Source organism: Gouania willdenowi, chromosome 3 (assembly GCF_900634775.1).
Source record: "Gouania willdenowi chromosome 3, fGouWil2.1, whole genome shotgun sequence".
NCBI classification, from domain to species: Eukaryota; Metazoa; Chordata; class Actinopteri; order Blenniiformes; family Gobiesocidae; genus Gouania; species Gouania willdenowi.
In genome coordinates this window covers 31,322,332-31,336,733 of record NC_041046.1, presented here as the reverse complement: position 1 = coordinate 31,336,733, position 14,402 = coordinate 31,322,332, and the positions used below count along the sequence as shown (strand labels likewise).

Sequence of the window (14,402 nt, the reverse complement as noted above, 5' to 3'; positions counted from 1 at the left end):
ACACAGCGAAGTCAAAGGCCGCTCGAGAACCGCTTGAATCGGGTTACGGAGAAGATTAAAGTGAAACACGACTATGGTCTTCTTTTGGGTTGTTTTCATCGAAGCAAATCCACCGTTACTATAATGGATTGTTAATGCGTCGTAGTTGATGGTGACGATTATATAATTCGGCAGCGAACTGCTTTTGTGGATATTTTAGGTTTTTTTTCCCCTCACTCCTGACGACTGTTTGTTGGTGAACACGGTCCTTACAAGCTAGCACTAGCCTCGTCTCTCGTGAGCTCGCTGTCTATGAGCCGTGATGGTCGTCGCCAGTTTATGCGGATGTCTTCTGGCCAGTGTTTGCTGAACCTACGGTGACAAATGGGACCATCCAGCATCGGCCAAAATCACTGCGGTGTAGACTAAACAATAACGTATTTGAATTTTGTGGACGTTCAAACAGAGGTAAGAGTCTTTTTTTTTTTTTTTTTTTTTTTACTGCTGCAACGCTAACATTTCCACAACAACAGCCTGCTGCCCGATCTCCGTTTCTGTGTATGTGGTGGGCTGCGACAAATAACCAACACGCATTATCTGATATTATTTATTGTGCCCCTCGTTTGGTTACATTCCATGCTTACCAATACATACCTACATATTCCAAATGTATTTATTGTAGGACACAATCATTTCTTAAGTTGATATTTATTATACCAGTCATTGGTTATTGTGGCAATTATTAATGTTGTTTAATCTATGAAGGGATACATTTAATGTATTATTTTGATTTGTGAAGCCTGTCCTGTTTTTGGTACTCAGGCCATTGCTGCAGTGGTTAGTGCCAGCATGTGTGCACATTGTGCTTGTTTTTTTTTGTTTGTTTTTGTTGATAAAGCAGCATTGCAAAAGGGGTTTGAGATGACAAATTCACTATCCATTCCATTGTGCAGTTGAGGATATTATCAAACGTAATAACATACTTGCTACTGGTTTATTAAACATGATACCTTCCCTACCCTTTACAGTACTTGCTTGTTTCTTAGTGAAAGGAAATGGACAGGTATTTAGACATAACACGGAAGTCAAGTTACCCCAAATAAATGCGTAAACTTTCCGTTTGGAGGGATCGCTATGACTTGGAGGAAGCCAACATGGATGAGCCCAGCCTGGAATTAAACACCATCTAGTAGTTATGGCTTTTTAGGGCATTCAGTAGTATTGTTGTTGCCTTGGCTTCCTTGTCCCTGGGAATTATAATCGTAGTATGAGATAAAACTTGTCACGGTAGGAATTGCATTTAAATTGATGGTTTGAATAATTGCTTTTAAAATCGAAATCTTCTACCTATAAAAGCGAGAAAGTCCTGTGTGTGTATTTGTGGAGCGAATATCTCCCCGGTGCGGTATCTGTTCGACTTATAATTTTGTCAACGGCTTTCAAATACGCCTCGTGTGCATCCGTTATTTTGGAGTAATTTGGTGTTGTAAAACGTTCATTTTAATTATAAGATTACTGCTCCCTCTCAGTATTGAGCGCGGTACTTCCGTTTCCGGGTCAGGTCACCGGTTCATGACGTCACTGTGTCGCAGTTTGTTTGGGTTAAAAAAGGTCAATATAAAAAACTTTTTTCTACTGCTAAATTTTTTTTAAGTTAATATGGTTATTTAAACAAAGTGTCTGTAGTTCCGGACCTCAGACAAATCTGACTATCACTTCCTGTGCGCATGTGCAGTTCCTGTCACTGCCTGAGCTTTTCTACATAAGCGTAATAAGCCTGTGTTAACACCCTCACTACGCATAAGATATTTGTAATAAAAATATACTAAATGAGTAAAATAGTACACAAAACTACACCAAAAAGGTACAAAACTACTCAAAATGACCTGAATTTACGGAGCCCCTAAAGGAACGCGGATATTTGTTTTAATTGCGTGCTCACGTAAAAGTTATATGCGAGCATGTGATACTAGTATTGCGTGAGCGAGCACATAAAGGTAATTATTAACCCTAAGGCTGAAATAAAGTTTTACTCGATTCTCTAACATGACTTGTATGGGATGAAACACTGCGCTACAGTTAGCCGGTGCTGCTAAAGTCCACAGACTGTTTATGCTACGTCGTTTACTTAGATCCAGGAAAGGCGACACACAAGGAGCTGTCCTGGCTATCATTTTGTATGCAAACATGACGCTTCCTCTCATACATGTTCTGATTTATTTATTTCACAAACCTGAGAGTTGAGCCGCTCGTCGCTGGACATCACACCTGCAGGGACAGCATAAACGCCAGGTAAAGCGAACGTAATGCGCGTTGCTGTCGTAAAATTCTTCTCATCTGCGTTCAACTAGTTTGCCTGAGGCCAGGTCCCGGATGTGTGGCACAAAAAATTGAATCAAAAAACTGAATTGGAGTGGACAGAAACTGAAAACTGAGAACGAATTAAGGAGCTACATTTTTCAATTAAATGAAATAGTTTTGATTTTATCCTATACTATGGTTATAATTGCCAGTGACAAGGAAGCCAGGAAACACAACGACTGGTGTTTAACTCCAGGCTGGGCTCATCTTAGCTGGCTTCCTCCAAGTCTTACAAGTTTTGTCCCATACCATAGTGTTTACTAAGAGTCCTGTGGTGCAAGGTGTATGCTCTGTTTTCAATGGCAATGCTGATGTGGCACTTGGTTCAAGTTACATTTCAAGTTTAGCTGCTTTGCCAGTTTTGTTATGCATTCATGGCCTCATAAATTCTATCCAAGAAAAACTGAGCTTTTTCTATTTGCTGGTGTGTTCCAAACTGTAAAGGAGTGGTTTTAGTGTGTCAGTCCCCTTTCCAGGTACACTAAAAATGTTTTATAGAATGTATTAAACTAACTGCAGACCATTTATATTCATTTATTAATAAGTGATTGTATGCATTGGTGACCAAACTGTGTTCTCGGGATGAATAGTTACTGAGATGATTGCTTGAGCTCAATGAGTTCAGTGTGTTTTTCCTTTTGTTGTTGTTTTTTGGTATTAGTAACCTAATGTAAAAGTTGGGTATACTGAGGTGAGGTTTGAGACTGGCTGTAGGGGGAATGGAATATGGAAAAGCATGCCTCTATGGTGCAGTGCCAGTGCTGAGAAAAACACTGCAGTGCCGCTGGTGGTGTTTTCCACCAAGATACTCAGTGCTTTAGCTTGTCAGGGCGTTCATGTTGACTACACTGCAGAGGCAGTGATGCATATCTCTATCTTCCCTTGAGCGTGTGTAGATCTTGTTTGTCTGTGCCAGTTAAAGCCCCAATTAAGGTTTGACATGTTATTGTAGAGATTTAGGACTGCATTGGCCAAAATCTTGAGCACAAAACGTGATCTGGTGGTGTTATATATAAAGTAGCAGTGTTTTAATAATAGCATATATAGATGAAATGCTAGTGTAGACATTTTGTTTTCAGCTTTTTTATCAATGTGCAGTTGGAGATCTTAGTAAACTGCTTTGTGATAACATTAATACTGATTCATGTCTAATGAGTATTCTATCATGAATGACTGATTTTTGTCCCTGTTTTTGAAAGTGCTAGATTCTCCAGCAGCTAAAGGAGTCTCAGCTCTGCTGGTTTTTAGAAAGGTCGGATTGGCTTTAGTGTCTGTGCTCCCTACATTTTGTTCTCCTTTTACATATTAGGCCAATGTGAACTGCTGACAACTTTATCTGGAGCTCTATTTCTATGATTTAAACTTGGACATTTTAACATGATTTTATACAGTCCAGTCTTATTTTAGAGGTGGTTTTAAAGCTTTAAAGATTCATGAAGACTGATTTAAAAAAAAAAAAAAACACACACACAACATAGTACATTAGAAAAGGACGCACAGCAAAGTGAAAGCAAAAGAATCCTGTTAATGACTGTATTTGAATAGCTTAACACTACCACATTATAACCTACAAGTGTCAGTTAATGAATTTTTTTTGTGTAGAGGTTAGTTTAAGGCTATTCCAACCAGAGAAAAAGAAGAATTAACTCGTTGAAAGCTAACAAAAGAAACAAAGCTATAGCATCTTCCAAATAGATGCTTTAATTGATTTTACTGATGATTTTAAATGTTCTTATTGATTTAAATGTTCTTATTGATTTTAAACAATTGAATGTTTTATCATGTAAAGCACATTGAGTTGCCTTGAGTATGAAATGCGCTATATAAATAAATTTGCCTTGCCTTGCCTTTGCTTAAAATGTTGGTTTACCTGCTCAGCTGTTCAGTTTATTTGTTTTTTGTCATCAATATTATCTACAACAAAACTATTTTCTTACTTACTTTTCATTATTATTATGGGATGGTAAGATCTATTTGTGTTGTAGCCAGCCTTCCATGTTTGGGCACAAACAGCTTGTAGTTGTTGTGGGACGGCAGTTGGGTTAAACTATCTACTGGTTCCACTGGAACTTGTCTCAAGGTTTCCTGCTATTGTTTATTGTGGCAAATGTTTGTGAACCTAAGGTCCTTGCAGCACAACTTCCAGCTGTTTTTAAAATTCTGAAAACCAACCTATATGTCACTGAAAATGGTTCCCGTTCAGTTTTCAGTGGTATATAACATACTGTATGTACGTGCTACTATTTGATCATTTTGCCTTTGAAGCTCATCAAGAAGTTATTTGTTTTTACCATCAAAACTACCAAAGTAGATCAATCAATATATTGTTTTATTCTAGTTGCCTCCCAAAACACTACTTGTTTGTTAGTTTTTGTGATGTAATAGAAGAACGCATTTTAAATAAATGTAAATGTGATGATAGATCTATTTGCAATATAAAGCAACATATGAAAAACAAACCCACCACAATGGTATTTTTTAATGATCAATGTTTGGGAACTACATAATCTGTAGCACTGCCTGGCTGCTACCAGCTGTGTAGATACGTGCACACATACACAAACCTGCATGTACCTGCTGACAGTGAGACTACGTTAGCTCGATAAAAATCTAGCACTGTCTAAAGATACTTTTGAATAAAAAATTAGTTTTATGTGGCCCTAGTGGCGAGTCTGCTGTGGCATTGTCATCAGTGACATCACTAATTTAACTTAAAAAAAAAAAACAAACTCCAAAAGTCCCATTTTGAACTATTGTCTTTAAACGAGGCAGAGACGGTAGGGCAATAAGAGATCCACTATGCAGGCCACCAAGCTATAGGAGCCAAAGGAGGAAACACTCTGGGCGATCTTTTTTTATTTATATATATATTTTTTATTAACAGAGATATTTACAATGTACAAACAATATTTACAAATTATATACATACAAAGGAGGGAGCACATCCAATCTCATAAAACACTAGTGATGTCACCCTGAAAATGCATACAAATATAGTTTTCACAGGGATTCAGTTCCTGTTTATTATATTTTATCTTCTATGGTTTATTATGTTGGAGAAGAAGCATTATTGTCAAATGGATTTTTTTTTTTAAAGACAGTGGATTTGTTATCCTAAGTTGATTATTTACATTAGTTAAACATAAATGGATGTGCAAAGGAAACTGAATATTTTTTTTAATTTTAATCATATAAATTCTAACTTCATATTTTCGTTTTTTATTGCTAATATGCTTTTGTTCATGTACTCTTATCAACAACACTATTATAAATTGATAAGTATTTATAACTTGTACAAATACATTGCAGTTCATAAAAATAATAATTAAAAAAGGCTTCAGTATTGTGATATTACCCGGAACCGTAATACTTTGTCTAATATAGTATTGTGGTTACAACTCTCCTCTGATCCCATCTGGTCATGTTTGAGTCAGTGGCTCCCGACCCAGGGCCCTGTAAAATTCGCGTTAACGAAATTGTGTACAGAATCGACCAATAAAAACGTTTAAATGCGGAAATGGACAAAATTGGCATGAAACGCAGACACGTGGTGCAAAAAACGTTTTTTTCGGGGAAATGTTTCCAGGGGACTACTTATTACACCTTATAAACACCTCTAAAACAGTGATTCTCAACTGGTGGGTCGGGACCCAAAAGTGGGTCGCGGACAGCTGGTAAATAATAAATAAATAGGATTTGTCTTATTTTGAAAGAAACTTTTCTTTTGGTAGGCATGCTGTTAAATGCCTATCAATGTTGCACAGGAAAATATATAGATTTATGTTTTAAAAAAGATTATATACGTGTGCTTTCAACAGCTATTTTTGAAAAACTAAATTTGGTTGGTTGGGTCGCGATTTAATGACTGTGGCAAAATGTGAGTCCCAGGGTGAGACCAGTTGAGAACCACTGCTTTAAAACAATGCAAATCATCACTGACTCCTCACTACAGAACCTCCAGTGCCAGTTTAACTTTGCTGTGCCTGTAAAGCTCCGCCCGTGTTTCGTGTAGTGCAGCAGTGCTCCGTGAAAACGTGATCAGGTTTAAATCATCTTCACCTGCTCAGTGTTTTGAACTGTTGTGCCTGGCCTAACTAAGAATAATTCAGTCCATGTGTCTTGTAGTTCTTTTTATTCCAGCCTTTTGTCCGTGACTCTTAAGTACACATTCACAGTCAGTAAGCTACTTCAAATACACCGTTCCAGTGGGAACTTCTGGTTTACAAAATAAAAGTAGTTGGAGCAACGTTATTAGAATGTTGCATTCTAACATCTCATCAGAGCTACAGTAAAATGCATGTTGAAATAATGAATTAATAAAAAAATAACTAATGAAACACAATAATGAAAACAATCAAAGTTTATACTTAATTGTTTGTTTGTTTTTTAATTAAGCAATGAAAAAGTAATATTTTTTTCTATTTGGAGAGTGCATGGCTTATTAGCCAGAACATTATTATGTTTTGTTGTTTTCCTAAAAGAGATGTTTTTGTTTTTTAACTTCAATGTATTTCATGGTGTTACTTTCGTCCTGACTATGAGGGACAAAAGTAACAAAGAGCAACATCTAGTCAACGTCAAATTCCACATTATACAGAAGATAGGATAATTTAAATTAGGTGAATTTAAACTAAATTGGTAAATTAATTAATAAACCTGATCAGATTCAGTAAACTATTGATCCCTGTGAGGAAATCAGGTGACATTAATGCTGTTCTCATACATCTTTATATGACATACAATTAAAAAGAAGTCAGAATAATCCATGACACTACAACTTATATCTACCTTTTAATTGTGTGTACTTTATTTTTGACATACATTGTTGTTTGATTATTATGAGTTTTATTTATTATTATTTATTTTGTTTCCTCCCAGGAGTTAAAAACTAATATTTTCTTTAAAAAATGATAAATATTTCTTTAAAAAATGGAATTCAAAAAATTAAAGTGGAAAAAATGGAATTTGGAAAGAAATTAAACGGATTTAACCGTTCAACCTTTTTGATCACTTGTACTGCCTTTGCATTTTTGTCCAATCAAGTGTACCCCCTCATCACATCATAAGTACCCCCAACATAATTTCAAATGCTGTTTCATTTGTGTATCAGTGGGCTTTACTGAAGTCCTTTCTGTGTCTCGAACATTTGTTCCCAAACTTAAAATAATACGTGTTTACAAATAAATAAATCCTAATGCAACTTTCATATAATTACTTAAATAGTGTGTAAATACTCCTTTGTAAAGTATGGATAACTAACTTATTGTCTCCTACTGTCAGAAGTGTGCTTAAATGGCCTCTACAACATAAATTAGTTCTGTTCAATAAATTACAAGAAAAAACATTATTGTGTTGAGTATTATTATTTTTAGTTTGGTAAATGTGTCCAAAAGGATAGCCTAAAAAGAAACTAGGAACTTTTTCCTGTATTTTTAAATTAATTGATAAATGTTTCAGAGTTTCCCCTGCAAATTGCTCGTTCCTCTGGTTGGGAGCCACTGGCTTCACTACTTTATATTTAGAAATAGGGTGCATCTCTCTTTCTCCATCTGTACTGTTTGTGGTTGATGATAAATGTGAGACCTTAAAATGTTATTGAGAGAGGAGGGAGAAAAATTGCGTTCTCAAATGGAGAAAGCAATCTAACCATTTTTTTTGTTTTTTGTTCTCTTTATTTGAAAAAAAAAAAATGAGAGTAATCTTTTGGGATGGGTACCGAATTCGGTACTTGTTTAGGTACCGACCAATTTCCTTCGGTACTACCTGGTCCCGATTTACGTAAATCAAGCGGTACAATGTTTCGGTACCTGAACGCATCCATGTGACTGTGAGGGAATGGAAGAGTAGACAATTTCCTGTGAAGTACCTAAACATAACATTGCACGCACAAGAGCATAAAGACATCAGTAGCTGTGGGTTCAGCCAGTATGGCTGATAAAAAGCAAACGTAAGGCTCCGTTTTTTAAAATGCGCTGCAGACCGAGCACCTGCCGAACCCCTGTTCCACTCAGGAACATGACGGTGTAATATATTTATATTTATATTCAAATATATTTATATTTATTCAATTGTAGAATACTGTAGATATTATGTTGAGGGTTAAAATGTATGTATCCAATTGGTTGATAATAAATGGGACGGTTTTTCTCACTTACTGTTGCTGACTGTTGTTTTCTGTTTGAGCAACATCACTTGATAAAACCTTTTCTAACATTCCACACTTCAAAATAAGTGATTAAAGTATGTATGATTTGTGCTTATTTAAGCAAACATTTTATTTTAGGCACAGGAAATAAAAAATATTAAACAGATGTTGACTTCTGCAGTCACTCACTCTGACACAATTTCCCTCCACTCGGACACTGTCTTCTATTCGGAGCACAATGCATCCGACGTCCGTCCTGTTATTAAAGCTTTGAGAGCTTTCACTTTTCCTACATTATCCGAAGCTCGTTTTTGAATGTTCAGTTCACCGTGATGTTCAGCGTTCTGTTACAGCTCAGTCATTCTGCTGTCGGGGTGACTGTCAGTAATATTCTGCCTCCCAACAGCCACTTTCAATAGACACATGCCAGCTAGGGGTGGGCCATATAGACTAAAAAAATATCCCGATAATTTCTGGTATTTATCAAGGTAATGATACAAATCACAATAAATAAAAACTGTAAATAAAACAATTTCCAACTTCAAGTCTAAACAGATTCCTTACAAACACAAATACATGTTAACATCAACACTGGAGACAAACCAGATCAGGCTGATGGTGTAATCATTCAGGATATTTAGGTGTAATAATCTCAATAGTTACATTACTGTCTAATGGGACCAGCTTTGTCTTGTGAACATGTGAAATATAATTAAAAATATTGCATTTCCCAAGTTAGAATGGATGAATAGTGGCATTAGTATTTATGCAAACATTTATTTCACACGACGTGTGACATGTTTGCTTTTATCCTTCATACAAGTGCTAAATCTTGCCATAAACAAGTCGGTGGCTCTCTGTGGTTTGATGATGGTAAGTCGTGTATTTTTTACTTGGTCTATTTTTTATATGGAGTGGTTAGCATTAGCTCTTAGCCCAGTCTGTGTCAGTGGGTTAGCTTAGCTTAGTTAGCTTTAGTTAAGTTTCCAGTTCATAGTTGTTGTTGGTAGGTTCATCTGTCAATGTGTTTGTGGGAACTTTGGGTGGATCTGGTGAAGGAACTTGGACTGGTTCCCTTTGTTGGATGGTTGTCTGGTCTTAACCAAGTATCTGTTCATGATGTCTCGCTTCACAGCAGCTTCAGGTGATAAGCCGTGATGAGCACCGCCGTCTGTGTGTGTGTGAGGGGCAGAAGGGGCAGATTCTTGGCTAAATTTAGGGACAAATGGCCTGTGGCCTGTGCTAATTTCTGACATGGGCATTTATTTTTTCTATCGTGGGATGACATTACCGGTGAGAATGTTTTTGACGATATATCGTGAACGATAACATATCACACATTCTTGGTGCCGACTGACTGAAAAATCCACACACAGAGCACTCATTGGCCACACCCTCAACTTTAAATGAAAGAAATAGCTTCCCATACACCGGAAAATACGGTAATGAGCTTTCTTCATCAGTGAGTAGATATCCCGATGTTTGGCAGTGTTTTAGTGAAGCTAATTCAAGCAAAGAAGTTGAGAACTGGTAAAACTGTAGATGTTGAGGTGTGAACTGAAATAGAAACTGTCACTGTATCTGCGTTTGCTACAAAAACAGTATGTTTGCTTTAATGAGTCTTTATAGAATGTATTATAAAAAACATGAAAATGTTGGGGACTTTGTTTTTTCTTTGCAGAATGATGCAGTTGAATCATACTCTACTCTAGAGTTTATAATGATGGTATTGATCTGGTTTAAGTTAATTTTTAAGAGGAAATTAGGCTTTCAGTTACAACTCTTCAACACCCACTTTGCCAGCCAGCTTTCAGTGTATGTACGCTCACCCCTCCCCCTCTTGTACTGAGTGTGTGGTCTTTTTAGGTAAACAAGCGTGGCTGCTCTTATTTCTTGGCTCTCTTGTTTTCTCTGCCTTTCCCCGTTTTCTCTAGCTGGATTTCTTGATTCTTTCTTTTTCATTTCAAGTTTTTTTTTTTTTTTTTTTTGTAGTGCTATCAGTGCAATCTCAGCTCAGCTGATAATCAAACGATATCTGCCTGAATCCCATAGAAATCTTACTCAATTATTTGCCCCCTCTATCCTAGAAATGAACTGGAATGGAACAAAATGGCAGGGCCCAAACCTGCCATTTCCCTCAGGAACTGTAATGCATAGTTTTAGGTTTGGGAGGCCTTGATGGTTCATGACATTCCTAAATCCCAATCTGCCATCGTTCGTACAAGCTCACCACTTCACCACTCTTGGTATTATTTTTTATTCCCAGTGTTTTTTAGACGTCAAGGGGAAGGTTCCCCAGTCTGGCATGCTAGTGATTCTCCAACAAATGTTTTTTTTTTTTTTTTTTTACAGACTTCGCTTTTGATCTTTATGATTGAAGTTTGAAAAAGAGACTTTTTTCACTCTTTGTGGTGGGGGGACACTTTCCTGTGTGCACAATCATCTTCAACACCAGTGTCTTATAAGACTCTACTTGTCTGTGTAGAGACGGTGTGTGATTTTGCTTGTTTCTAGTTTTTTGTCTGTGTAGTGAGCTTTATTTTACTTCTATTTTCCCTTGTTAATTTATTTCTAGACATATATCTAGGACCATAAACTACAATGTAAACCATCTCACATCTCTGATCACGGTTTCCTGGTCATAGCTAAAATGGTTTGTGTTCTACATCAGCTGTATAATTACAGATACCGGTATTTGATTGTCTTGCTAGCACAAATCCCAAGCATTAAATAAAAATGGTGGCTGAAATTTAGGATAGTTGCAGCACCCTGTCTGCTTCTGGACCCCATTTGCTCCCGATCTGGGCAGAGTAGACTTCTTTTTGACCATTTAGCTCAACAATACACCAATTAGTTTGAAAAGAAAACAACACAACTGAAACATTGCATTTAGTGTAAGAGAAAAAAACAGTTGTCAGAACCCTGGGACAATAGTGTTTTATTGTTACTGTTGTCATTCCATGTTTGACCCCATAACCAAGCCAAGACTCTGCGTCATCACCATAGACCAGATGTGATGTGGATAATGTTTGGTTAGGTAGTTAGGGCAATACTTATCAGTGCCATTCCTGGAAATCTGAGTTTAAGGTTCAGTATTATGCTTTTTTCACCCACCTTTATTTGTTCTAAGAACCCCAACAACATAGTATTTGAGGTTTATTTTCCTAAACTCGCCTGTTTTCTGGAGTTTTAGCCTTCTGAAGAGCCACTTTCAGAGCAATTCTAAAAACGGGCTGATTTGCTGCCTACTTATGTATATTCATGAGTAGGCGTGCCTGTAGACGCTATCCACACAACAGTTGATCACTCGCGATTATCTTTTCTATGCACACACTTTTGTTTTTAGCCAAAAAACTGCACATTACAGTAAAACACATAGCTATTTAAGCGGCTATTGTGATTTTGAGTCAGGCAAACACTGTTTCATGATGTTCCTCCACAGGAACATACACATCAATGTCCTTACTACAAAACTGCACCTTGATAGTGATGTGTCCTGGATTACACCATCTATCATTCACAAACACAGCCAGACCCCCTCCTTTCCGCATACCGCTCTCCGTCACCCTGTCACTGTGTAAAAGTTGGAAGCCGTGCAATTACACAACCGAGTCCGGTGTTAGCGCTGTGAGCCAGACTGATATGTTCTCCTCCTTGCTCAGTGCGTTGACCCCGTGCAACATCCCCGTCATTTCCTCCTCAGTTCACGAGGGTTGTCGGGTCTCGCTGCAAAAGCTGGTGTAGCATTAGCACGGAGTGCTAACAGCCGATGGGTGTAAACAATGGGGTCCTGGCTTCGGGCATTGACTCCCGACATGATCACAAAGATTGTAGACAGTAGTACAGTTTGCATTTACATTTATAATGTATATGCAAATATATTATAATAATAACATGTGCAATAAAATACAATATATATTCTATAATAAACCGCTGTGTTTGTTTTAAATGTAAGATAGTTTGAGAGGGAGGAGCTCACATTCTTATAGGGAGGCGTGTATTATGTCCATTGCAGGAGGAGAGAGGATTTTCAGGAGGAGGAGTTTCCGGTAGGTGACGTCAGGTACCGGGGAAAATTCAGCTCGCCCGTTTGGAGCTGACTTTTTACAAAATGTGGAATAACAAGGCCCTCGGAATGAGGCTAAAAAGATGTATATCACTGTAGCAAAATCATTATAACTGCATTTTTCATCATACCTCCCCGATAAGAATGACACATGGAATGTGTCTCACATATGAATTTAAAGCATGATAATGGGAGTAAATACAATTTTCAAAGTAATGATCTCTTGAGTGCATCCAGAATGAGAGCATTTGCCACAGTTACACTAAACCAGTCACAAATTTGGTGAGTTTGAAATCTGGAGAGCAGAGTTGGATGTGTTCCTGAACAGGAGGCTGGGGCAGGATGATGGATCATCCCTGCATGGGATTTGGAAGTGTCCTAAGGTTAGTCAGCCAGGATTCAGAGCTCATGTGGCAGGGTTGATTGTGTGATGTGTCCCTCAAGGCACAACTTCACTACTTTGTTTAGCTTGTTGCTGACACACAGGGAAAAAACAGGTCATGCATTTTATTTATCTTCCTTAAAAGCCTATAAATATAGATATAACTTTAAATAAATAAATCTCTATTTTTGTAATTGTAACTATTTTTTGCAGTCCCAGGTCCCACTTGACAGATGGAGTTATCAAATGCCACTTGCTGGTCTCTAGCAGTCCTTTTTGTTAAAATCTCTAGAGTTGTGAGCAGAAGTTTTAATATATTCCCAGCAATGTTGTCAAAGCTTTGCTCCAACACAGACTGGAAGAGGACTGAAGACATAGTAGCCAAAGAATCATGAGATTAACGGTGCAAAGAAAAGTACTGCAAATATTAGTCAGAATTTGTTCATATGTCTTTAACCTGACTTTGCTTCCCTGAGATCTGTTTTATTGCCACTTGATAAAATACTTTATGCTGAAGGTGATTGCTTTTCTTTTGACACAGTTCTTCCTTGTGTCTGTGGTGGGGGAATTAAGCTGTAAACTGAGTGAGGGAAAAGGGTGTTAGGACAAAATGTGGAGGGGGGAGGGTAGAGGTGGTGTGGCCAGGCTGAATCTCAATCACCCTGGCCCTTCAGCAGGGATGGCCTTTTGATGGGCCAGCTGCAGCCATTCATCTAACCATTTACATTGAAATGGAACAACAGGAAGGGGGTAGGGGCCGACGGTGAGGAGATGGGCCTTTGCGCCTGTGCGGATGGGAAGTGAATGAAGGGTAAAGGCATACCTAAATACCAAAGAGAAGAGGTCTGCCTGTCAGGGCCCATACCCCTACACACCACTGCAAGCAGCCATACTTTGTTTCCCTCAACACACAGTGCAGCTATATACTTAACACAAAGGCTTTAAGCACCCTTTTTGACTAGGACATGCATTTTCACAACTCAGCTACTTTCTGTCTTTACAGCCTGACGGGTGGCTATAAAGAGGTTGTGATTCACTGTCTGTTCCAAAAGCTATCTATTCTTAACCCTTTTGTTTTTGCAGTTTTTATACTTTTCTACATATTTTGTGAGTATTTGCTCTCCAAAAAAGGTTTTCACTTGTGTGACTTATTTTGGTGGGGCCCCTCAATGGCTCATGTAGATTAACAGGTTCTTGTTTCTGCACTGTTGGTAGAAAAAGCTTGTTTATTTTTTATTTCGAGATTCAGACATGGGCCATATTTCATATTTTTGTTATTGTTTGGTGTATTTTTCTGTAATATGTTTTTTGGAGTCATTTTGTGTGTTTTGGGAGTCTTTTTGTGTATATTTACTAGGGATGTAACGATTCACTCAACTCCCGATACGATTCGATTCACGATACTGGGTTCACGATGCGATTCTCTCACAATTTATTTTACAAAATGGGACTGTAGACAAATGACTGAA

The 14,402-nt window shown here is 37.6% G+C and overlaps 1 protein-coding gene across 1 annotated transcript in view; it reads left to right on the top strand.

The window, feature by feature from the left end:
* The first annotated feature begins 5 nt into the window (after positions 1-5).
* The window catches only part of ankrd11 (ankyrin repeat domain 11), a 124,370-nt gene continuing 109,973 nt past the window's right edge, over positions 6-14,402 (top strand). The window contains exon 1 of the mRNA XM_028443111.1: positions 6-447. The gene's annotated coding sequence lies outside the window, so the exon portion shown is untranslated. The remainder of the gene's footprint in view (positions 448-14,402) is intronic.